Source organism: Dendropsophus ebraccatus, chromosome 5 (assembly GCF_027789765.1).
Source record: "Dendropsophus ebraccatus isolate aDenEbr1 chromosome 5, aDenEbr1.pat, whole genome shotgun sequence".
Classification (NCBI taxonomy): domain Eukaryota; kingdom Metazoa; phylum Chordata; class Amphibia; order Anura; family Hylidae; genus Dendropsophus; species Dendropsophus ebraccatus.
In genome coordinates, this window is record NC_091458.1 from 73,339,735 (window position 1) to 73,364,356 (window position 24,622).

Below are 24,622 nucleotides of genomic sequence, written 5' to 3' on the forward strand. Positions count from 1 at the left end.
ACTTGCATCCATGTTCACTACTGGTTTGCCTGCCCTTGCCTCCTTGTTGCTGGGCCTTAACTGGCATCTATGTTGACTATTGGTGTGCCTGCCCTTGCCTCCTTGTTGCTGGGCCTTAACTGGCATCCATGTTGACTACTGGTGTGTCTGCCCTTGCCTTTTTGTTGCTTGGCCTTACCTAGCATCCATGTTGACTACTGGTGTGCCTGCCCTTGCATCCTTGTTGGCTACTGCTGGGCCTTAACTGGCATCCATGTTGACTACTGGTGTGCCTGCCCTCGCGTCCTTGTTGCTGGGCCTTAACTGGCATCCATGTTGACTACTGGTTTTGGACAACACAGATTACTGGGTGTTCACCCTCCTGGACCCTCGGTACAAACCAAACAGTGTCTTTTCTAATTATTGGGAGGCTCAATTGCTTCCTCACTCACTTCTAATGCTTCTCTGTGTCCTCACTGCCATGCTCCAGCGTCACACTACGTCTGCAGAGGAGTGGGACTTGTTGCCTGGGGCCCGCCGATCGCGCCCCTGGCAACCAGCCAGCTGTTTTTTGTTTTTTTTTTTGTTTAGCCGGGGCCGGGCTTCACCAACCCCGGTCGAGAGGCATCAGGTGTACCCTTGATGGTGACTGACAGCTGGCCTAGCCAGATTGTACCATACAGCTCCCCTAAAACTCCTGGCTACTATACTGTATTGTTGGGATTTGTAGTACACCTGCATAGCACTTCACTGCTCATTGTAATGGGGTATCACATAGTGTGTATAGCTCCAGCCACTACCAGATTGTACTGTACAGTTCCCCCAAAACTTGTGGGAGCACAAGTATTTTTCCTGATTTCTGTATTTCATACCCAAGGCCTATCTAAGTTCCATACTGTGCAGTGTCCATAAAATGGTGAACCCCAGGGGTAAGGGTCAAGGACGAGGGCGTGGGCATGGGGCTTCAAGCGATGCCGTTGCCGGAGGCCGTGATCCAGGGCAGGGTGACACAGCAGCACCTGTTGAGGAGATAGCAGTGACACACATCGCAGACGTCCACTCCCTAGCTTCTTTTCCCCACTTACGGGGTCTCAAGGTAGACTGATATTGAAACCGCAGCAGTGTGAACAGGTGATCACGTTGATAGTGGATAATGTGTCCAGTAACTTATCCACCACCCAGTCTTCCATGCAGTCCAACCACGCTACCCAAGGGAGTGCAACCCTTGCTCCTGCAGTTCAGCCTCCTTCCCCACAGCCTGGCCCCTCCAGGGAAAGAGGGGATACAGATCCACCACCATGCTCCCAGGAACTCTTTTCTGGACCCTTCCCTGAGTCTGAGAACATGCATTACAAATTTATTACAAAATCGTAACAAAGACTGCACAGTGTTTTGCTCATTCTGGAAAGATGATGCTCAGTAATACACAACTTTGGAAATTGTCCAAAAGTTGCGGCCATATCTTTTTCCTTAAGAGTGGATCATTGGTTTTGTCTGCCCATTCCCTGCCACAGGGGCCTGCAGATCCTTGCACTGTAAGGAGATACATACTCCTCTGGTTGTGAAGGGGCAGAACATGGCAGAAAATTGCCTTCCAAAACAGGGGAAATAAAATGAAGAAAGCTGACCTCACCCATCTTTCCAAATGAAATATGAGAAGGATCTTCAAAAGTGCACAAACATGTGTTTCTTGTATTACCAAATAGTGCTACAATGAACAATGCAAACTTTGCTGTCTAAATCTGTGTTTGTCTCTCTCTCTCTCACGCTCTTTTTTTCTTACAATTTTTAAGCCGAGTGGTAAACTTCGTCAATATTCTGTTCTTAAGTGTGTGTCTGTTAGAGACCTGTGTCTGTCTGCTGGCATAAAATGCTAACAAAACAAAAGAGGAAAAAGGAAAAAAAAAAATCAGACCCTGCTCAAACTAAAGAAACAAATAACAATTCTAGTTGTTGGGCAGCACATAATTAGAAAGGCAGGACCTCAAGTGATGATCCCTTTGCATGAGACAATTGCCAGATCCTCAAGGAATTAAAACCAGGATGCCTGAGCCACATCAGTTCTGCAGTTATGTTGAGTATTGTGCTGAGACAGCCATACCCCATGAACATCACATGATGCAGGGAATGTTACTCCAACTGCTACAGTCAAAGTCAAAATCAAAACAGCATTGGGGGAGAGGTGCAGGGAATGTTACTCTAACTGCTACAGTTAAAGTCAAAATCAAAACAGCGGTGGGGGAGAGGTGCAGGGAATGTTACTCCAACTGCTACTGTCAAAGTCATATTCAAAATCAAAACAGCGGTGGGGGAGAGGTGCAGGGAATGTTACTCCAACTGCTACAGTCAAAGTCAAATTTTGCGGAGGAGCGGGACTGGTTGCTGGGGGCCCGCTGATCGTGTCCCCGGCAACCAGCCAGCTGTGTTATCTTTTGTTTGTGTAGCCAAGGCCATGGTCTCACCACCCCCGGTTGATCGGCATCAGGTGTACCCTTGATGGTGACTGAAAGCTGGCCTAGCCAGTTAGCTGTCAGCACCTAGGTTCGTGTCCACTATAAATCCCAGCCCCTGGCCTCACTCCAATTTTTTGGGAGGCTCACTTGCTTCCTCAATCACTTTTAATGGTTCTCTGTGTCCTCACTGCCATGCTGCGCCTGGTTTAATTTTTGGGAGGCTCACTGGCTACAGCTTCTACCTTGGTCACTCTTTCCTCACCGCCATGCTGTGTCAGGTTAAAGTTTTTGGGTGGTTCATATGCCTACCTCTGTTTTAACCAGGCTTTTGACAAGAATTAGGCATAATGGTGCCATTAGACAGCCACAGAGGCATCCATACATGCTGCCCCTGCTGTTTCCTGTCCATTTCCGTGGTGTTTCCATCATTTTCTGAAGTTGACAGGTTTTCACACGACCTTCCCTCTACCAAACTTGGGTCCCCTGCAAAAATGCTCCAGTTTCCCATTGACTTCAATGGGGTTCGTTACTCAAAACGAGCACTTGAGTATCGGAGATATTCATCTCGAGTAACGTACACCGCAACCGAGCATTTTATTACTCGCTCATCACTAATTATAAATAATCACTATAGAATTAAAAGTACCCCACCACGTGAACCGCACCACTTTTTTATGTCTGCTGACATGAGGCAGTGTAATATTCAGAAGCTGCAGCGTACAAAGCAGGTTAATTCTGCAGCAGACACTCCCTGCTAATGACCATGCTTTGCCTATACTGTCTGCAATTGGCAGGTTGTACTAGCAGAGCACAGATAGAATGATTGTTCATTTAAGTCCCCTAGGACAACTTAAAAAGTGTAAGAAAAAAATGCATACATTTTTGTTTTAAAAAATAAAATACCCCCCCCCCCCCCATTAAAAATTCCAATCCTCCTATATCTCAGCAAAAAAAAAAATATATAAATAAAAAAGCAAACATAATAAGCATTGCTACATGTGGAATTGTCTTACCTACAGTATTAAAATTTGGTGTTATTAGCCCTTACATGCTTTGGGACTTGTGACCAAGCTCAATTTTTAAATTTGACCATTCTTACATTATGTGGTTATAGCTCTATAATGCTTTAATATATGCTAACGATTCTGAGATCCATGCAAGATCCATAGCAATCTTCTGTGTGATGAAGCTGGATTTTGGGCTCATGTTATGCCGGAAGAGCAATAAATCTACACCTGCTTCAAGCTGATGTAAATTTGTATCATGATTTACGCTTGCGAGCAGGTGTAAATCATGGTATGTGAGGAGCTGGAAAAGGCCAATTAGAAATGCACAGAACAAATTATCACAGTTCTTTTCAATACAGTGCAAGACCATGTTCCTACTTTAATAGAAGAGGAAAAAGAAAACATGCAAGAGGCGGCGCCTCGTTTGATACCGTAAAGTAGGGAAAAGGGAAGGTGAGGTAAGTAGTAGGCTCACCTTGTTGCCACTTGGGCTAAATGCATATCACCCCTGAAATGGGGTACCGATGTAGAGTCCAAATGGTCCTGGTGCTGAAGACTGCAAGCTACAATGGAGTAGCACACCGGGATGCTCCCTGAGTGGGGGCCCGTGTAAAATTGCAGGAAAGGAAAAAGGAAAAATTGCCAAACTCCTTGAAAACACCAGCGCTGTCTTCACAAAGTCATGGGACCAAAGTTTTTAGGTGAAAGCAATAAGAAGCGTTTATTTCAGATAGCACAAATATAACGCGTTTCCAGAGCCTAAGCTCTCTTCATCACTTCTCTTCATCACTTCATGCACTGTATCTGATACAGAGAGCTTAGGCTCTGAAAACGCGTTATATTTGTGCTATCTGAAATAAACGCTTCTTATTGCTTTCACCTAAAAACTTTGGTCCCATGACTTTGTGAAGACAGCGCTGGTTTTTCCAAGGAGTTTGGCAATTTTTCCATTTTCCTTTCCTGCAATGTTCCTACTTTGTAAGACACCAGCCGTTAACTGCCTCTGCATTCTGATACGGGTGCATCAGTGCTCCCGCATTCTATACTATGTGTATACACTCAGGCTGGGATTTCCTCAACTGTAGCACTACGTAAGTACAGTAATATCACGGCCGTTGATGCAAATCGGCAACAACGGCCGTGATTACTCCGTTTCTTACGTAGTGTGAACACAGCCCAATAGTGCTAAGAAACTTGCTAACAGAGATCCCTTGAATAGAATTTTAAGACTAGGAATACTTGGAGTTTTTAGCGGTACATTTATCAAGACTGATGTCAGTTTTAAATAAAGCCCTGCCCCTCTTTTTCACAGATCGGCCTTCTACCTGTGCAGGCTCTGTACAACAAATCTAGACCTGCTTCCTGCTTTCATGATAAATGAAGCCTGCCTTGCCGTGCCCCCTTCCCCCTACCCACCCATCAGGAAAGTGTGGGATACAGATTGCATACAAGATGAAAATAGGGCAAATCTGCCCCTTTTCTATGGCATGATACACGTGCCCCTTATACTTCAAAGCTGCTGACAATTACTGCTTCCTTAGCTGGTATATTTGAGAATAATACTTGCGACTTAAGATATAATTGAATAGACTTGATTTGACTGAAGAAACTTGAACTTAAATAGCGGTGGTGACAGTGGACTTCCTGCAGGGGAGGGAGAGAAAAGGGACCTATCAAGACCCTTAGGAACAAAGCATCAACGTGTATGAACATTTGCCTAATGCTGTCCATGGGCACTGAGTGACACAGATCAAGCAACACAGGCCTTACCTAGTAGGTAAACGTAGCCATCCAGAATACCCCTAAGGAATCCTATTGCATTTCATCAGAATTCTCGGCTTCCCTTGCTCTTCCCTAACTGCTGTCTTTTACTTCGGTCAAGTTATCAGGATGAGAAGAAAATTGTCCTCCAGTGTGGATAGGATTCCTAGTTCATGGCCTACAGCAGTCTTACCGCAGAAGGAACTTGCCTCACATGGTTAGGGTGAGAGACAGTCTCTTGAAATAATGTCCCCACAATTGAAAGACACTGCAGTAGGAACAACAATCTCTGGCACTTCACTAGACAAGCACTACTCCCAGACTACTCCCGTGGAAGCTCTATAATTGAGAGAAACACACCTTGTGACCCAACATAGGGACTATGTTAGGTTGGAAGTAAGGGGGCCTACACGAGGTCTCATCAGGTCTTAGTCTCAGTCAGCTTACAATTAAAGACAGAAGATGGGATAGTGGTGGGAATGCATATTATAATCTTCAGTGCAGAGCACCGACAGAGAGTAGTATCGACCTATCGAGCTAAAGACAGCAGTGGCACTGCACCACGCAGTGTGTAGAGGAAGAGAGAGAGAGAGAGAGAGAGAGAGAGAGAGAGGAAGCAAGCTGCTGTTGTGTACTACAGACTACTGAAAAGATATTGTGGGAAAGGAAAGGAAAGATTAGAAAGGGAAAAAGAGATAGAGTAGGCATTGGGCAGAAAAGGGTGCACGGAACCAAAACCTGCAGTACAGATATACAAGTCCTATACTTCTGAAAGTGTGTATATCACATCTGTCTTATCATAAGAGACAAAAATACCTGTTTCAGGTGTATAGCATTGTATCTTTAAAAAAGTGCTATATACCCAATTTCTATACTTGGACCCTTCTGATTGAAAGTGTGTATATCACATCCATCTTACACTGAGAGACTAAAATACCTGGTTCAGGTGTATAGCAGTATATCTTTAAAAAATGCTTATATATATATATATATATATATATATATATATATATATATATATATATATATATATATATATATATATATATATACACACACATACACACACACTGTATATAAGTCCTATATATTACAGAAAATACTGTTCTCATCTACCAAGTGTAGAAATCAGAATTTGAAAATAAAGTCATGGCACAGCGGCAGCAGGAAACCTCACAAAGCGTTTCACACCAGGGTCATGTCCACATGTCTAATTCCACAGTCCTGGAGTGGCTGGCTCACACTTGACGTCCACAAGGATGAGTAGTGAGACAGCCAGCCAGGTATCTGTGGGTACCTCGGACACGACCCTGACTTGGCATGGGCACGCAGCAATTCCCCCACCTCCTCCATCTGACATCCTCAGCAACATCCCGCTAACTTTTGACCCGCCGCCTGCAAGAAAACTGTTGGCATCTATGAGCAGCCAACTGCTCTTTGATGACGATGAGCCCGTGGAGTAAGAGACAGGGGACAATCAAGTGCAGGCCATAGCTGTGTTGGAGGCGATATCAGAGCAGGCCCATGTTAGGCCTGGCAGGAGAGCAGTAGGCAGTAGACAAGAGAGGGCTGGGCAGGAGCCTGATGAGGATGATAGCATCATTCTGGAACAGGATGATGCTACATCGGATGTTCCATGGGATCCACGGCAGGATTTGGCTTATTCGACGGATTCGTCAACCGGGAATTTGATGATTTCATCAACCGGAGGATACCTATGTGGTCATCTGTTGCCTGTGCGACAGGCGCATTAAAAGAGGCAAGAGTTGCTATCCTGGCACCAGCGCCATGGCTGCCCATATGAAGCACCACTACCTTTCCGCCTGGGAGAAATGGGGTGATGGTGGGTCACAGCAGACCCAGGCAGAGCCGCGGTCAACAGCAGCAGGAAGCAGCAGTAGTCAGGGGGGCCTTTCACAGAGTCATACCTCCTCTGTGGAAGGGAGTGTGTCTTCACTCCCTTCTTCGGCTGGTGGCCCCTGTGTTGCTAGCAGTAGGCAGCCTGTCATCATGGAGTCCCTATACCGGAGGCAAACATATGCACCCAGCAATCCCGTAGCAGTCAAGCTGAACGCCCACGTGGCCAAGTTGCTGGTGCTCTAGGCTCTGCCATTTAAAGTTGTCAACACTACTTTACCAACACAGCTATCCCGGCCATGTATATCTATGTTCGCAAAAAAGGTTGCTGACTCGCTGAGCCATTCATTGTGAAGACATGTACATTTAACCACAGACATCTGGAGCTGTAATTACGGGCAAGGGCAGTATATGTCCATTACTGCTCAGTGGGTAAATGTAATATGGCCGGCGGACCCCCAGCAACTTGGCCAGGGAAGGACGATGACACCACCCCGTTTTCACAGCAGGGTTCCTGTGTCATGGTCCTCCTCCACCTCCTCCAGTAGGTCCAAAACCTCCTCAACCGCCAGTGTTCCTTCCTTGTACCACTTAGTTGTAGCACAGAGGTGTCACGCTGTTCTGCATCTAGCCTGCCTGTGTGAAAGGAGACACACAGGGGAAGAGCTACACCGCCTGCTCGAGACTGAAATCCTCTCGTGGCTGACACCACTCCATCTTAAAGTTGGGATGGTGGTGAGTGACAATGGGAGCAATATTCTCTCCGTGCTGCGTCGAGGAGGTATGAGGCACGCCCCGTGTATGGCACAGGTTTTAAACCTAATAGTTACACACCTTCTAAAGTCTTCATCCCATATACAGACTGTGCTGTCAATGGCTCGAAAGCTGTGCAACCATTTCAGCCATTAAAGTCGCTCTTACCACATCCTCCTCGACCAGGAGGTCTTCCAAACCATTGTCTCATTTGCGATGTAGCCACGCGGTGGAACTACACCCTCCACATGCTGGACCGGCTGTATGAGCAGAGGAAGGCTTTGACTGATTTCCTCTTTATGAAGGCGGACACGGCGACTCCCCTGTGTAACCTGGAGCTCGGCCAGTGGCAGCTCATGCATGACACCTGCCGCTTGCTACGACCCTTTGAGAAGGCCACCTTTCTGGTCAGTGGGCAAGACACAGGACTGAGCGCCATCATACCAATGCTTCATGTACTGGAGCTGATGCTGATGCAACTAAGTGGTGAGGGGGAAGAGATCTTGCCACTGTCACAGCCTGGGTCGCTGGAGGAAGGCTTGGTGGAAGAGGAGGGAGAGGAAGTTGAGGACGAGGAGTACCTGAATGCACAGGAACTCTTAGGGGAGACGGGTGGAGAAGGAGATGAGCCTTCCTGCCAGACCAGAGGGGGGCCAGAGGAGGATATGCAGGGCTATGAGGAGGATGGAGGCAGTACCCATTGGCAGTATGCTGTGGAGATGGAGGCGGGGACTCCTTCCCACTCCCTGGTGGTAATGGCTAAGTGCATGTTGATATGCTTTCAGTCAGACCCATGCTTGCAAAGGATTTGTCAACGGGACGAGTTCTGGCTAGCCACACTACTGGACCCACGGTATCGCAACAAGCTGTGTGAATTCATTCACCCTTCCCAACGGGAGGAAAAAATTTATTATTATAGAGAGGAGTTGGGTGCACAGTTAGTGGCAGCCTTTGGAACACGACGCTCTCATTCACGCCATTCCCACCAGGGCCACATCAGCAGCCCTGCCTCCTCCACATCCTCCTCTAGCAGCTTGGGTGGCATGAGCAGCGGCACCAGTCTGAGCCTGATATCCATGATGCACGCTTTCATGCAGCCACAGGCCGGGGTAACAAGGGCACCCGCACAGCAGCAGGACATGGCGGCACACCTCAAACAGCAAGTCCAGGTTTTTTTTGGACTCTACGTTGCCACCTAACATCCCCGAACCCCTGGACTACTGGGTGGGAAAATTAGATGTCTGGCCACAACTCGCTGAATTTGCTTTGGATATACTCTCCTGTCCGGCCAGCAGTGTGTCATCCGAGCAAGGTTTCAGTGCAGCAGGTCATATTGTCAGTCTCAGGAGAACCAGATTGTCCTGTGATAGTGTGGAGCGTCTGATTTTCATCAAAATTAACACCACATGGATAGATAAGGACTTTGTGACACCTGCTCCTGATACTACAGAGTAGGATTTGGTTGTGTTGTCACCAAGATGTAGGACCTTTTCTGCTTCTATTATGGCCTATATGTGAACTAGACCGTACTGGTCATTCCACCATTCCTGCTGCTGCTGCCGCCCTGCTACCTCTCCTGTCCATGGACCTCATTATTCTGCTTCCGCTGCTCATGTCAACCCATTACAACTGCTACTCCTGCCCTGGCCTCCATATTGGCTACTGCTGGGCCTTCACTGGCCTCCGTGTTGACTACTTCTGCTCCTGCTCTTTCCTCAATGTTGGCTACTGCTGGGCCTTCACTGGCATCTAGGTTGACTACTGCTGTACCTTTCCTTACCTCAATGTTGGCTACTGCTGGGCCTTGACTGGCATCTAGGTTGACAACTGCTGTGCCTGCCCTTGCCTCAATGTTGGCTACTGCTGATCCTTAACTGGCATCTTGGTTGACTACTGGTGTGCCTGCCCTTGCCTCAATGTTGGATACTGCTGAGCCTTGACTGGCATCTAGGTTGACTACTGGGGTGCCTGCCCTTGCCTCCTTGCTGGCTACTGCTGCCTGGCCTGCATGTTGGCTACTGCTGCTTCTGCCTGGCCTCCATGTTGGCTACTGCTGCTCCTGCCTTTCCTCCATGTTGGCTACTGCTGATCTTGCCTGGCCTCCATGTTGGCTACTACTGATCCTGCCTGGCCTCCATGTTGGCTACTGCTGATCCTGCCTGGCCTCCATGTTGGCTCCTGCTGCTCCTGCCTTTCCTCCATGTTGGCTACTGCTGATCTTGCCTGGCCTCCATGTTGGCTACTGCTGATCCTGCCTGGCCTCCATGTTGGCTACTGCTGATCCTGCCTGGCCTCCATGTTGGCTACTGCTGATCCTGCCTGGCCTCCATGTTGGCTACTGCTGATCTTGCCTGGCCTCCATGTTGGCTACTGCTGATCCTGCCTTCCCTCCATGTTGACTACTGTTGCTCCTGCCTGGCCTCCATGTTGGCTACTGCTGATCCTGCCTGGCCTCCATGTTGGCTGCTCCTTATCTTGCCTGGCCTCCATGTTGGCTACTGCTGATCCTGCCTGCCCTCCATGTTGACTACTGTTTTTCCTGCCTGGCCTCCATGTTGGCTGCTGCTGATCCTGCCTGGCCTCCATGTTGGCTACTGCTGATCCTGCCTGGCCTCCATGTTGGCTACTGCTGATCCTGCCTGGCCTCCATCTTGGCTACTGCTGATCCTGCCTGCCCTCCATGTTGACCAATGTTGCTCCTGCCTGGCCTCCATGTTGGCTACTGCTGGTCCTGCCTGGCCTCCATGTTGGCTGCTCCTTATCTTGCCTGGCCTCCATGTTGGCTACTGCTGATCCTGCCTGCCCTCCATGTTGGCTACTGCTGATCCTGCCTGGCCTCCATGTTGGCTACTGCTGATCCTGCCTGGCCTCCATGTTGGCTGCTGCTGATCCTGCCTGGCCTCCATGTTGGCTGCTGCTGATCCTGCCTGGCCTCCATGTTGGCTACTGCTGCTCCTGCCTGGCCTCCATGTTGGCTACTGCTGCTCCTGCCTGGCCTCTATGTTGACCAATGTTGCTCCTGCCTGGCCTCCATGTTGGCTACTGCTGGTCCTGCCTGGCCTCCATGTTGGCTACTGCTGATCCTGTACTGGCCTCAAATGACTATTGCTGGATTTCCAATGACTACTGCTTCTCCTTTTCTGCATTTGTGACCTTTTTCCTGCATAGACCCTGTAATGGTGAATTTCCTGCATAGACCCTGTAATTGTGAGTTTCCTGCATAGACCCTGTAATGGTGAATTTCCTGCATAGACCCTGTAATTGTGAGTTTCCTGCATAGACCCTGTAAAGGTGAATATTGAAGTCAAAAACAAAAAAAAATTTACTTTGAGATATTGAAAAGATAATGATGTTACTGACATGTAGAGCCCTAAATTCAACCAAATATACACTACCCCCGTATCATATAGATGCTTTAAACTATGAAATCCGAAGAAATCCGAAAATTTGGTCGGACCGAACTTCTCGAAAAAAATCTGAAAGTCCGATCGATCTCTCTCTAGTGGTGATCACTAAGGGGGAAATTTATCACTGTGCACTGGCTTATATGTTTGCAGCCTAGTAAGGTATTCATGAACATTCACAGGTTGGTTCATAAATCACCTGCCATAGCTTCCCTGGCGCTGTGCATTTTACTGCAGGTATTCATGAATTGACCTTAGTTAGAAAAGTTCCGCTAACAATGGACTGGAGTACAGATGCGAACGAAAATGCAAAAATTTAAAAATTCTTATATGATAAATCCTGGCTGAGAATATTCTTACGGATAACCACGCCCACAACAGTGAAGAAGGCAAAAAACTGGAGTAAGCTGTCATATTCACACACACACCGAGCAACACTGTTTAGTAAATCTGACGAAGGTCTGTGCACATCACACATATGCCAAAAAATGCTAAAAAACACAAGGTACACTGCTTGATACATGTCATCCTAAGTGTTTAATCCCACCTAGTGAAAGGTACAGTATAAAAACAAACTTTTATCATATATCAGAAAAAAAATTAAAACAGTTCCATAGACTTAAAAATGAAAAAGTTATAGTTGTCAGAATAGAACAATTTGAATCTTATCAATTTCTTATAGAGGTAGTTCAGAAGAAAAAAAAATCAACTCATGCCAGAAAGTTCCAGATATTTATAATTTACTTCTATAAAAAAAAAAAAAAAAAAAAAAAAAAATCACGTCTTCCAGTGTTTATCAGCTGCTGAATGTCCTTCAGGAAGTGATGTTTTCTTTCCAGTCTGGAGAGCAAGTTAGGTTTTCTATGGGGATTTTCTATTGCTCAGGACAATTCCTGTCACGGACAGCAGCTGGCAGCAGAGAGCACTATGTCAGACTGGAAAGAATACATCACTTTCTGTGGCCATACAGCAGCTGATAAATATGGGAAGACTTGAAAGATACAGTTAGAAAGTTCCTCAAATTTCTTCGTTCCCCCCTCCCCCCCAAAAATACACACCCATAAGATACTTTATTCCTATTTGTTATGCTATACCTGGAAAGAACCAGATTTAGTGCAAGTAATTTATGTGTATGGTTTTTATGTACCAAAGTCAATATTTGAGACAAAGGATAATTTACAACTGATGAAGAAACAGGAGAAAAAGTGAAAGCAACCGAATGAACATTGAGAACCTGTGATACTACAGGAAATCTAATCTCCTTCTGATATTAAATTGTGTTGTGTGAACAAGACTGGTAAAGCTAGATTTAAATGCAAAGTGCAGCTACATTACTTCACTCTTCCACAGGGAATAGTTTCTTTCTTTCTTCAATGAAAGACTATGATTTTGGCCATGTTTTCACAATGTAAGACACCAACCGTTCTGTGACCCGGCCGGGTCATGGAAAGGCGGGTGTCAGAGAAGATCATCCAAACATGCCAGTTTCTTGTGGCGCCGCTAGGGATCCCGGACGGAGTGTATACTTTGGGGGAGATTTATCAAACATGGTGTAAAGTGGAACTGGCTCAGTTGCCCCTAGCAACCAATCAGATTCCACCTTTCCTTTTCCAAAGTGTCTGTGAGGAATGAAAGGTATATACTCCGGCCGGGATTCTATCCTTTCAAATACAACGTGTGTGCTGTAGAAATCACGGCCGTTGTTGCAACGGCCATTATTTCTACAACACATACGCTGTGTGAACATAGCCTGTATCTGCATTTTAGTAAGTAAATGGACCTCAAAGTATTTTTTTAAAGCTTTAATTTCTTCTTTTAACATTCAATATTTTGTTTTGTATACTGTATATAAAATCAATAAAAAAAATGGATGTAAATATCTCAACAAATAAAAGTAAAAAAAAAAAAAGTTATTGCTAAAATAAAATATGTCAACATATATTGATGTAGGTCACACAATGATAGTATTGTGTTATACTGATGTAGACCATACTGTAATTACTAAAGTACTAATCAACACAAAGAAAATAGTATGTTTTTCAGACACTCAACATAAATACATAGTGTAAACGAAGACTTTGCGTCTTCCCTTTCTTCTCTTTTTATTTATTTTTTCCTTCTAGAAAATAGAATTCTTTATTGATTTTCCTGTGATCCTTGTAAAAGGGCAATGTAAATCTCCTCAGTATGCTTCAAGGAAGAACAGTGCAGGGTCAGGGATGCCCAAGGCTCATTGATGCATGTTGGGAGCAAAGGATAGCCTGTCTGCTCTGATCCCAGAGAAGAGTTGTAAACTCTGATGTGGACATGTTTGCTCTGCTAACTTCACTCAAATGGTGTGGCATTCATACAAACAAACAAAAAACACATAAACAGCTTTAGAGCACTTATCACATCACCTAAAGGTGTATACTATATGGTGATGATGCACATGAGGGGTCTATACTATATAGGGATGCCGAACAGAAGGGGAGCCCATACTAAAAGTGGTATGATGCATAGTAGGGGGGGGGGCTATACTATATGAGGGGGTGGTACACAAAGGGGCCTATTCTAAATAGGAGATGCTGCACAGAGTTGTCAATTCTATATGGGGATACTGCACAGAGGGGCCTATATATGGGGGATGCTACACAGTAAAAGGGGCTATACTATATGGTGATGATGCACAGCAGGGAGGGCAAGGAGCAGAGGAGCCTTTACTATATGTGTATGGTGCACATGGGGCTTATTCTATATAGGGGCTGCTATGCAGAGGGGGCCTATACTATTTAGAGATTGCTGCACAGGGGGGCTGTATTATTTGGGGTCTGCTGCACAGGAGGCCCTTTAATAAATATGAGGACTGCACAGAGGAGCTCATATATAGGGATTTTACTACTATATAGGGGCACAGAGCATACTTAATTATTATGTGGGGCACAGGGGGAGGGGGGGCTAATAATGTAGGATGCCTGCACAGAGGGCCTATTTAGTATATAGGGATACCTATTATGTGTGCTGGAGCAAGGAACCTAAACTGTTTCTCTAGCAGATTCTTGATAGAGGAGTCATGGCCTGAAGAAGAGTTTAGGATTTTAAGAGTTTAAGATTCTTTTCTCGAGCAAAGAGAAAAAGGAAAAGTGAATAACTATGATCAGAAAAGACAGCCCCCCCCCCTTCCTTGATGTAACTACACTCTTTTATAGTGTCTATAGTAGCATTAGTGGTTATGGTGTTCAGGTATAATTTAGGTATTAAAGAATGGTATCATTGGTAATATGTTTCTGCTTGTTCAGTATGTTGGTAATATTTATCAACAACAATGTTATAAGATAACTATACATGTATTGGGGCACTTAGTACTGTGTGGGGGCACTTTAAGTGCATTATACTGTGTGTGTAACACTAAAGGAGGTATTATACTGTGTGGAGGTGTGTGGGAGTGGATCCTTAAAAGCAATTATTTGAGCAATAAAAATGATTAGCGGAACACTCAGTATATGAACCCACTATACATTCTGGGTTTATGTCTTGCTGATTCTGATAGCGCTGATTCCTGGATAGGGGGATGCTGTGAGCAAATTCTGCACAAGGTACCTTCTACCCTAGCCAAACTGCCCACATATTACAGCAATCCCTATATTTGTTCCCATACATTCTCTAACCACTCAGACTCCCCCTTTAAATTTTGATTTTCTGCCTGCTAAATTGGTTTGCTGGTGCTTAAATAAAATTCTTCTTAATAGCCCTAAAAAATTCAAATGTCTGATAAGAAAACTAAAATAATTATAAATTCTAAATCATTGAGCTCAGATAAGCATACATATACTTCTAGAGTCACAGAAGGCTTTCTTAAGGGGAGAATTAATTGTGCTTGGCTCATATACCAAAAAGCAAAAAGCTTAACAATTAAAAATCTTTCTGACCTATTGTCTTAAACAAAAAAGACAAAGATTTAATCAAAAAAATTCAACAGTAAGATCCTCAGGGTGAAAGTATTGTTCTTTGTGTTGAAGCACTGAGTAGCTGAACTTAAACTTGACAAAAATATACTTGTATTCATAATTTAAACTTAATGCGCATGAGGATAAATCCATCCAAATATATCATTCACAACTCAAGTAAAAGACGGCAAAATCTTTTATCAACAAATAAACTGTGGTGGCAAGACGATACATCTATACTAAGGGCGACATGTATCATCCGGCGTACGGATGATTTTCATCGGAAAGTGCCGATTTGCCGGACTTCATAAATGTCCCCCTAAGATTCCACAGTTGGGTTATGTTCACACAACATTTTTCCCTCTCTGTTTAAAATGACATCCCTCATTTTTAGTTTAAAATGTCGTCATTTTGCTGTTTAGCTCTTTTTAGCTAATAGATGATATCCCCAAAAAATATGAAATTTTTGCATTTGGTATTTTTTTTTTACGCCGATCACCATTAAGGATCAGCAATGATTTATTTTAATAATTCAGGCATGCAACATTATCAAACATTTTTTTTTAAACGGGAAAAGGAGGGTGATTAAACTTTTAATAGGGATTGGCAACCCCATTCGTTGCTATGGGGGACCCCGATTGGAGTCCTGATAGGTAACTTGCAGACAGGTTTCAGCTGTAAAATACAGCTGACACCCACTGCATGCGGCATGGGCTCAGCTCAGGTGTATCAGTGGTCATTGAAAAGTTAAAGTAAAGAAAATATTTATTGTTGTGTGTAAGATTCTATGGTCTAAAATAACTTATATACATATAAAATATATGTGAAAATACCTTTAAAGCCCAAAGCCCAAAGAAGCCTTGCTTCTGTGATACTCTCCACAGAAGATATACCGATATACATAAATAAAGACACCAAGGCCAGTATGAAAGGTATTTTCACATATATATTATTGACAGCAACTTAATCTTGCACAAAGTGGGGCTTATCTGCGGGGGAAGACAGCATGACTTTACTGTCTTTAAGAACATCTTTTCTTATTTCTTGGGGAAAAATATGGCAATTTTTCTTGACTAATAAATTGCTACACAATATTTCATGACAATTATGGCGTCATATGTTTGTTTTTACAATGCATTTACAGACATAATGTCATTGTCTCAGGGAACTATATTAAGTCAATCAGAAAGTTGACTTAAACACATCATTGTTAACTTATCTAGGTAACGCAGGCTACATCTGTAAGTTCCTTACCTTTATCCTTGGCACCTTTCTTGGGATATTAGCAGTTGATTTAATATGCTAATGAGGGGGGTTGGTGCACTGGGGCAAGGGTGGCTCATCCTCCTAATGAATATTGGGGTGTTCTCTGCCCCTGTCTTCTAATATTAGTTAGGAGGGACACCAAGGATGAAGGTAAGAAACTAACCTTCATCCTCAGTGCCCTGAGGGCTTTAGGGACATATCAGCAGGTTAGATGCTCTTAACCTGCTGATAGGTTCCCTTTACTAAGGCTGGGTTCACACTATGTATATTTGAGGCTGTATTTGTGAGGCTGTATAGCAACCAAAACAAGGAGTGGATTGAAAACACAGAAAGGCTATGTTCACATAATGTTGTAATTGAGTGGATGGCCGTCATTTAATGGCAAATATTTGCTGTTATTTTAAAACAACGTCTGTTATATTGAAATAATTGCAGTTATTTACCGTTATATGACGGCCATCCACTCAATTTCAACATTGTGTCAACAGAGCCTTTCTGTGTTTTCAATCCACTCCTGGTTTTGGTTGCTATGAGGACCTGACTTGAGGACCAAATACTGCCTGAAATATACGTAGTGTGAACCCAGCCTAAATGTAGAAGATTACTACATAAGTAAATGTACCTTTCTTTTACATTTTTTACTCTATACATATTTTACCTTTATTTTACTATGAGAACCTAGCCTGAATATAACCTGAATAAAAACTTCATAGGCCTGTCAATTTTATTTTCTAATTTGTGTTCTTTACTAGAAACACTTAGGGGGAGATTTATCCAACTGTTATAAAGCAGAATTGTCTCAGTTGCCCATAGCAACCAATCAGATTCCACCTTACATTTTCCATAGAGTCTGTGAGGATTGAAAAGTGGAATCTGATTGGTTGCTAGGGGCAACTAAGACAATTCTACTTTACACCTGTTTGATAAATCTCCCCCATACTGTTTTAAAAAAAACTACAAAGAAAGCAATAATACAAGCAAATCTAAAAAAAAAGTAGCATATCTTATCAGAAAAAAAAAGTTTCTTCTCCAATTATCAAGCATTTTAGTTCCAATCCCTCAGCCCCTACACTACAGAGATCCTATGCTAGGGTTTTATACAAAGTTGATACCGAAGAATGAATTGTGGAATCCAGAGAATCAAGCATGTAAAGTCAGTTCTATGCAGATAGCTCATATTTTCTGACTCTCCTTAAACAGTGGAATATGGATGCATCTGTGCAGTCTTAAAGATTGCATACCACTAAGCTGACCCTGTAAATGAATATACCTTGAGTGTGACCAGTGAGTTTCAGTTTCCAAATACTATATGTGCATAGATTCTTGTATAATATTTTGTTTTATAATTAGCAGAGTTATCTCTGTCCAAACCACTCATCAGAATCTTTTTATGATGACAGCTGCAGAAGGTTCTTCTAGAATGCTAAATGGTAGCATTCATTAAAACTTCACATACAGAGGACACTGCATCTATCTTATTTATGATATCACCAGTACAAGAAGGAAATTATGGAGTATGTCACAGGATAGATGAAATTAGTCTTTATTCATGAAGCAAAAGATGATTGAAATGAAAGATGCTGTATAAAAGAAATGCACACGTAATAAAATGGTCTAAATGTGTAGTTACTTTGACTTGTATCTTTTTTTGCTTAGATAATTCTAATCTAACTATATAAAATGTTACTTTTGTAAATGTAGTTAACTAGAGAACATATATAAAAGATATATGTCAACTGCTAGGGTTGTAAATATCTTACAGTGTCTCTTTAAAACCTAAATGAACAGTAGATGTGAAATAAAGCAAGTTTGCAATTAACATTCATAATTTTTTGTGTATTTATTTTATTATGGAAAACACGGCACTTCCTGTGTTCTGACATAGCGTGTGTCTGGTACCCTGGAAGGGCATTTACCGCTCTGGCTCCATGACAAGTGCTGAAGATGTACACCACCTGCCCTAGCTAATACTACTTGGCTGCCTGGGTTATGGCAATAACGCTGACATAAACAATACACTGAACTACAGTGTATTGTAACAGTGATCAGAAGATCACTGTTTGATGTACAGTAAAAGTAAAAAAAAAAATAATAATAAAAAAAAAAAAGGGAAATAAGACATTAAAAAATCATTGTATTTCCCACACAAAATAAACTTTAAAATTTATTTATGTATATATATATATATATATATATATATATATATATATAAATAAATTTTAAAGTTTATATATATATATATTGTGACAATCTGGGGGTTACTCACTCGCTGGGATCGCCATCTCCTGGGCCTGAGACGGTTGGCACATCACAAATTGCAGTCCAGTCAGTGCTGTATGCTTTATACTGACCTCAGTCAGCTTTATTTATCCGTTCAAAGAAAACACAAGACATAGGCAACACTGCCAATAAAATAAAACCTAGGCCGTCTAGCCACTGACTAACACCACAGCTTCCCTAGCTGTCACTTATGAGCCTAATGCTCAATATCACCAGCTCCACTTGTCTCACTCAGACTTGGCTGCAGCTCCCACAGGCCTAGCAATGCCTGTGTTCTCCCACCCTGTGAGTCTTCACCTGGGAGCCATCACCTGGGAAGCTCTGGAGTCTCTAATAGATCCACCAGGTGGTTTCAGAGCCTCATTAGCTCTAGGGCTGGAGTGGAGTATCTGGACCAGGAGCTCCACCTGAACTCCAATTCCCTTTCCAGAGGCATAGAACTGCCTCTTACAGCCCCACCATGCCACAATATATATATATATATATATATATATATATATATATATATATATATATATGTATATATATATATCTCAAAAGAAAACTATACATGTTTGGCATCACCACATCCGCAGCAACCTAAGCTATGAAACTATATAATTTTTTAACCCGCATGGTGCACGCTGTAAAAATGAAAAAAAAAAAAGCAGAATTGCTGTGTTTTGCCTATCTGCCTCAGAAAAAAAGGCCTTAAAGTGTCACTGTCATTATAGCTTTTAAAACCTAAATCAACAGTAGATGCGATATAAAACAAGTTTGCAATTTACATTATATATATATATAAATGTATATTGCAGGCTTGCTTTACATCAAATCTACTGTTGATTTAGACTTTTAGGCTATGTTCACACTATGTATATTTTAGTGCCAAGTGCAACAACGCAAGTAGTTATTAGGAAAATATACTTAATATCTCTCTATGGGATCCCGGATGGGGTGTATACACATAGAATACACTCCGGCCGGGATCCCTTGCGGTGCCACGAGAAACTGACATAAAAACCCTGTTAGTGCACACTGTGGAGCGAACAGCTCCGGACGCACGCTCCATAGTGTGCTGTGGGGAGTTCTGATGTGGGTGTGAGCGCAAAATCTGATTTCCGTATCTGGAGGGGACTCCACACCACATCAATTAGTGATATGTTACTTATATATTTTTTTTTTACATTGCATTTCAAGCATGCATAGGGAAAATGTATGTCATCTGAACAGCAACATAGATTCCAAATGGGGAGTGTCACATTCACATGGGTTTGGGCTCAGATTATATATGAATTACATGCTAAGGGTACCTTCACATGTACAGGATTCGCAGCGGATTTTATGCTGCGAATCGTGGTAGTTTAAAGTTCTTTGACTTTACATATCCGCAGCAGAATTTTCATTCCACTGCGAGTATGTCACCTGGCCCCTTTAATCCCCCGCCACCCGCAGCATACACAACCTGCTTGGGGACCCAGCGGGAGCCAGGAGTCTCACATGTAGCCGCGGCACCAATCAGGTAATGTATGCTGCAGGCACCGGGCTGCGGCATACATTTTACTTTTTATAAATTATATATAAGCAACATGAAAATATTCTTTGCATCCTCTACTTAATTGCATCAATTTACCCAACTACAAAGAAGAGTACAAGCTGGTTGGGATAGTAGCAAAACTTTGCCATGAGTCCCAATAGTAAGTACAGAAAATATTACAGTTGTCAACAAAATCACACAATCATGCTGTGCTCATATGGCATATGATGATCAGGTTCATGAGTTGAACAGGTATGTAGATCTGCCATATTTTCAGTGCTGTTAAAAGCCAGGAACAGTATAATTTCCGCTTTGGTAACTATAGTCCATAATAATTCAGTACTCCTCCTAGTGTGATGCTAATGCCACATCGATCAGATGTTCCCCTATTGCTGCTTAACCCCTAACAGCAGCCTGGCACACAGTATAAGTGGCTACATTCACATCATATTCCATTTCTGCTACTTTATTCAAAGAGGTATTCCAGGAAAAATTCACTTTTCCTCTAACAATGACTTTGCTTATGTAAGGGTTAGTACACCTCAATGTTGATTTGATACTGCTGTTCAGTTCCACAACAGAAAACTTTGGACAGAACACACCCATATTGATTTACCATTTTATATGATAAATACCAGATGGAAACCCCATTTCTTATATAAATAGAGAACTTTTCATTGTTTATGACAAGAGAATTATGTATGTGAGGTATAAAGATTTGCCAAATCCCTTGATGGAAAAGTTCAAAGGATTTATGGAATAAAAAAGGAAGGCAGCATTGTAGAAAATTATCTATTACACTAAAATGAATATAAGCTATTCTATTAACTTCCATATCACAAAATGCATATTGACATAAAAGTTAGATACTGAAAATCCAATTTTTGGCTCTTATAAATCTAAAGCAAAGTTCTGAGCTGTCAATATATTTTTTTCCTAGCTGGCGTGCTGTGCAGAGCTGGCTTGGCATCTAACATACATAGCTTACCAATGTATTATGCCTCATTTTGTTCTTTTTACTATGGGAATAATTGTGGAACAAAAAAGGCACAAGGGAATGAGCATGAAAAACATTGTTTTATCATTTCTACATTCTATGTGATATTTTAAGCACTTGAAGAAATGATAATGAGTATCACATTTTCAAATGTTAACCAAATTTTCCATTGAGACTAGCACTTTAAAATGAGATAAACTTAAAGTGAAGTTACATTTGCTTTATTGTTTTATCAAATAAAAGCAACATTATAACAATTTGCAACAGTATAATAGTCTGCCTACTGAGTAATTCAGTTTTCACCTTATGTGTTAATATGACAGTAAATGTATGCTACAGTTCTTAGAGGACAGATAAGGAAGAATATAAACAATATGAGTTGCATATCAGTAAGGAGCCTAAATCATAAACTATGCCAGGACTCCCTTTTGTCTGTTGTTACAATCCTTAAATTACTTCCAAGATTATAACAACTGTTGTACTGTATTTTTTTCCCTTTTTCCTTTTTTTTTTTTGTGTTATTGTTTATCGCTGATGACATTCTGTGCAGGGGATACTGTAGAATGTTTTACTCTTCCTTTATTTGTCATGCTTATGTTACTGTGCTTTCTGCGGTCTATGTACAGCTTGGAAATATGGCAATTTTACTTTGGACACCAAGGGGGAGATTTATCAAACTGGTGTAAAGTAGAATTGTCTTAGTTGCCCCTAGCAACCAATCAGATTCCACTTTTCATTCCTCACAAAAACATGAAAGGTGTAATCTGATTGGTTGCTAGGGGCAACTAAGATAATTCTATTTTACACCAGTTTGATAACACCCCCCCCCCCTCCCCAATGTGGCTTTGAGGACAGGGAGCTAGGGGTGTACATTTGGTACAGTAAATGTAGTGGCTGGTGACCACTTAAAGGGCACAATTTCCTGCCCACTGGTGATTTTATTAAACTGCCTAGGTATAGCAGAGCAATGATTTCCTAATGATGCTTATTCCTGAGAAAGTATACAGTCCATCTGCTGATTGAGTCATAAAATGATTGAAGAACACAATTCTAATTACTGATAGATGGGATGACAGCTAGGCCAGAGTGTTGCCTCCCGAACTTGGGCCTCTAGACAAGAGACTGCGTAGTGAGCCAGTATAAGTATTCCTGGTCTTAATGGATTGCTACTGTTGGAATATGCCCCTAGTAAGACATTCCTAGGAAATTCCAATCAAACCAGTTGCTGAGGCCCTGTGTCACTATCATCCACAATATATTAAAGACACACAAAACACTGTTTATAACAAAAACCTTTCTTATTTTATATCAAATAAGGTATGCATTACAAATAATTCAAAACTTGTTTAAGACCCACAAGTGCCTTAATTCACATTGACTCTGTCAGGACTGTATCTCTGCGGAGTGTGATGCGCCCCTCGGCTCGTGCTGTGCGGCCGAGAAGGTGCTGATTTCTTGCATTCTGTTTCTGTGTTTTGTTTTGCAGTGTCTGAACACTGGTTTATCAGCTCACTTTGTTTGGTGAACACACCCAACTTCACCTGCTAAATTCTGTCTGGCCATGTCATGGTTAATCTGCATTTTGGTTCTGCTGTGACTGAAAGGTTTTCCTGCCAGTGGATCTGTTTTGTTCTCAGGTGTTTGTGCTTGGAGATCAGGGGGATGGTCCAATTATGTCCTGGACCAGAACCCTGACCTCCTATATAATTAACCCCAGTCTGTGTTCTCATTGCTGGTTATTGACTTAAGGTGCATTTACGCGAAACGATAATTGGCCCGATCGTACGGTTAATGATGTCGGAGTAACGATTTTTTTTCATAACGATCAGCTTTTAGACGGTACAATATATCGTACGGAAATTTCGTTTTGCGATCATTTTGCGATCGCTTAATCCTATCTAACACATTGGTTAAATCGGCGAACGACTGTTTACATGGAATGATCTGCGAATTTTTTGTGAATGACGAATGACGATTTGAGAACATGTTTAAAGATCAAAATGAACGATTTCTCATTCGTCGTTTGATCGTTCGCTGCGTTTACACGTACGATTATCATTCAAATTCGATCGTTATCGCGCAAATTTGCACGATAATAGTTACGTGTAAACGAACCTTTAGTCTCTGCCTGCTTGTGTGTTCTGTTTCTTTGCATCTCCTGATCTTTGCTTTATATCTTTGACCTCCCTTGCTTGCCGCCTGCCCCTGACTATGTTGACTGTGTTTGACTACGCCTATTGGATCCTGATTTTTGTACTTTTGCTGCCTGACTGTTGTGACCTGGTTTGCTGACTATTCTCATTGTGTTTGTTTGTCTTGTTCTGTGTGCACATATCCAGTGCAGGGAACATCATTGTGGTTTTCCACGGCCGCCTCGGGCCGGTTGAGGCAAGAAGTTAGGGAGAGTTGGTGGGTTCGGCATTAGGGCTCACTGTCTTGTCTTGTCTTGTCTCTTTCTTAATGTGCGGCTTGGATGCTCTTAAGTCCACCTACAAGCAGAGACCTTCGTCCAGCTCATGGGAGACCAGTCGGAGCATACACAAATATGTACAAGCTTTGAAATATTTGTAATGCATACCTTTTTTGATATAAAAGAAGAAAGTTTTTGTCTATTAACAGCATTTTATGTTTCTTTAATATATTGTGGATGATTGCAAAGCTGAGGTACAGCAACCTCGCAATAAGACACATTGAACCCCAAAAACACAGATGTGTGGCACTACACAGAAAAGGCAGGGTTAAAGCTCTTACTGTACCTTAGGGACTCCATACTCAAACAGAACTTGGATTTACTGTATCTCTAAAGTCGAGCTCCAGTCACTAGAAGTCCAGGAACACCACACCAGTACAAAGTGCAGACAAGAACTTTATATTGTCTGCACAGTCAATTATGTGTGGCTACTATTCAATTTCTCCAGTAGTTGGCATTGGGGCAGAAAGTAATTGCCCCATTGAGATCCCCTTTTGCGCCATTGCCACTTTCAAGGTTTCCATATTTTAGTTTGTTAGTTTGCCAATAAAGGTATGACTTCTATAATGCTTTTGAATATTTGGACACAAAAGTATTTATCATCACATAGTATAAAGAAACAAATCATTTTATCATTGAATTAAGATTTGCATATATCCTCAGTAAACCTAATTACTTACTTTTTTACATTATTTGATTATGGATATATCTTTTATGTGACTCTACACCTCTATACAGTTCCTTTTAATAGTTATACTGGCACAATTGTATGTTTTATAATGATCAGCCATTTTAGAGAATTTGCAATCATCTTAAATACGCTTGTAATAGGTATTTTACATTGAAAAGCGCTTTTATTTTTTTCTCCCACTAAACCTAAATGCAGTATTTGTCGCTTGGGTTTATCAGAGTGCAATTCATTTTGAGAAAGCCAGATAATTGTATGTCTCATA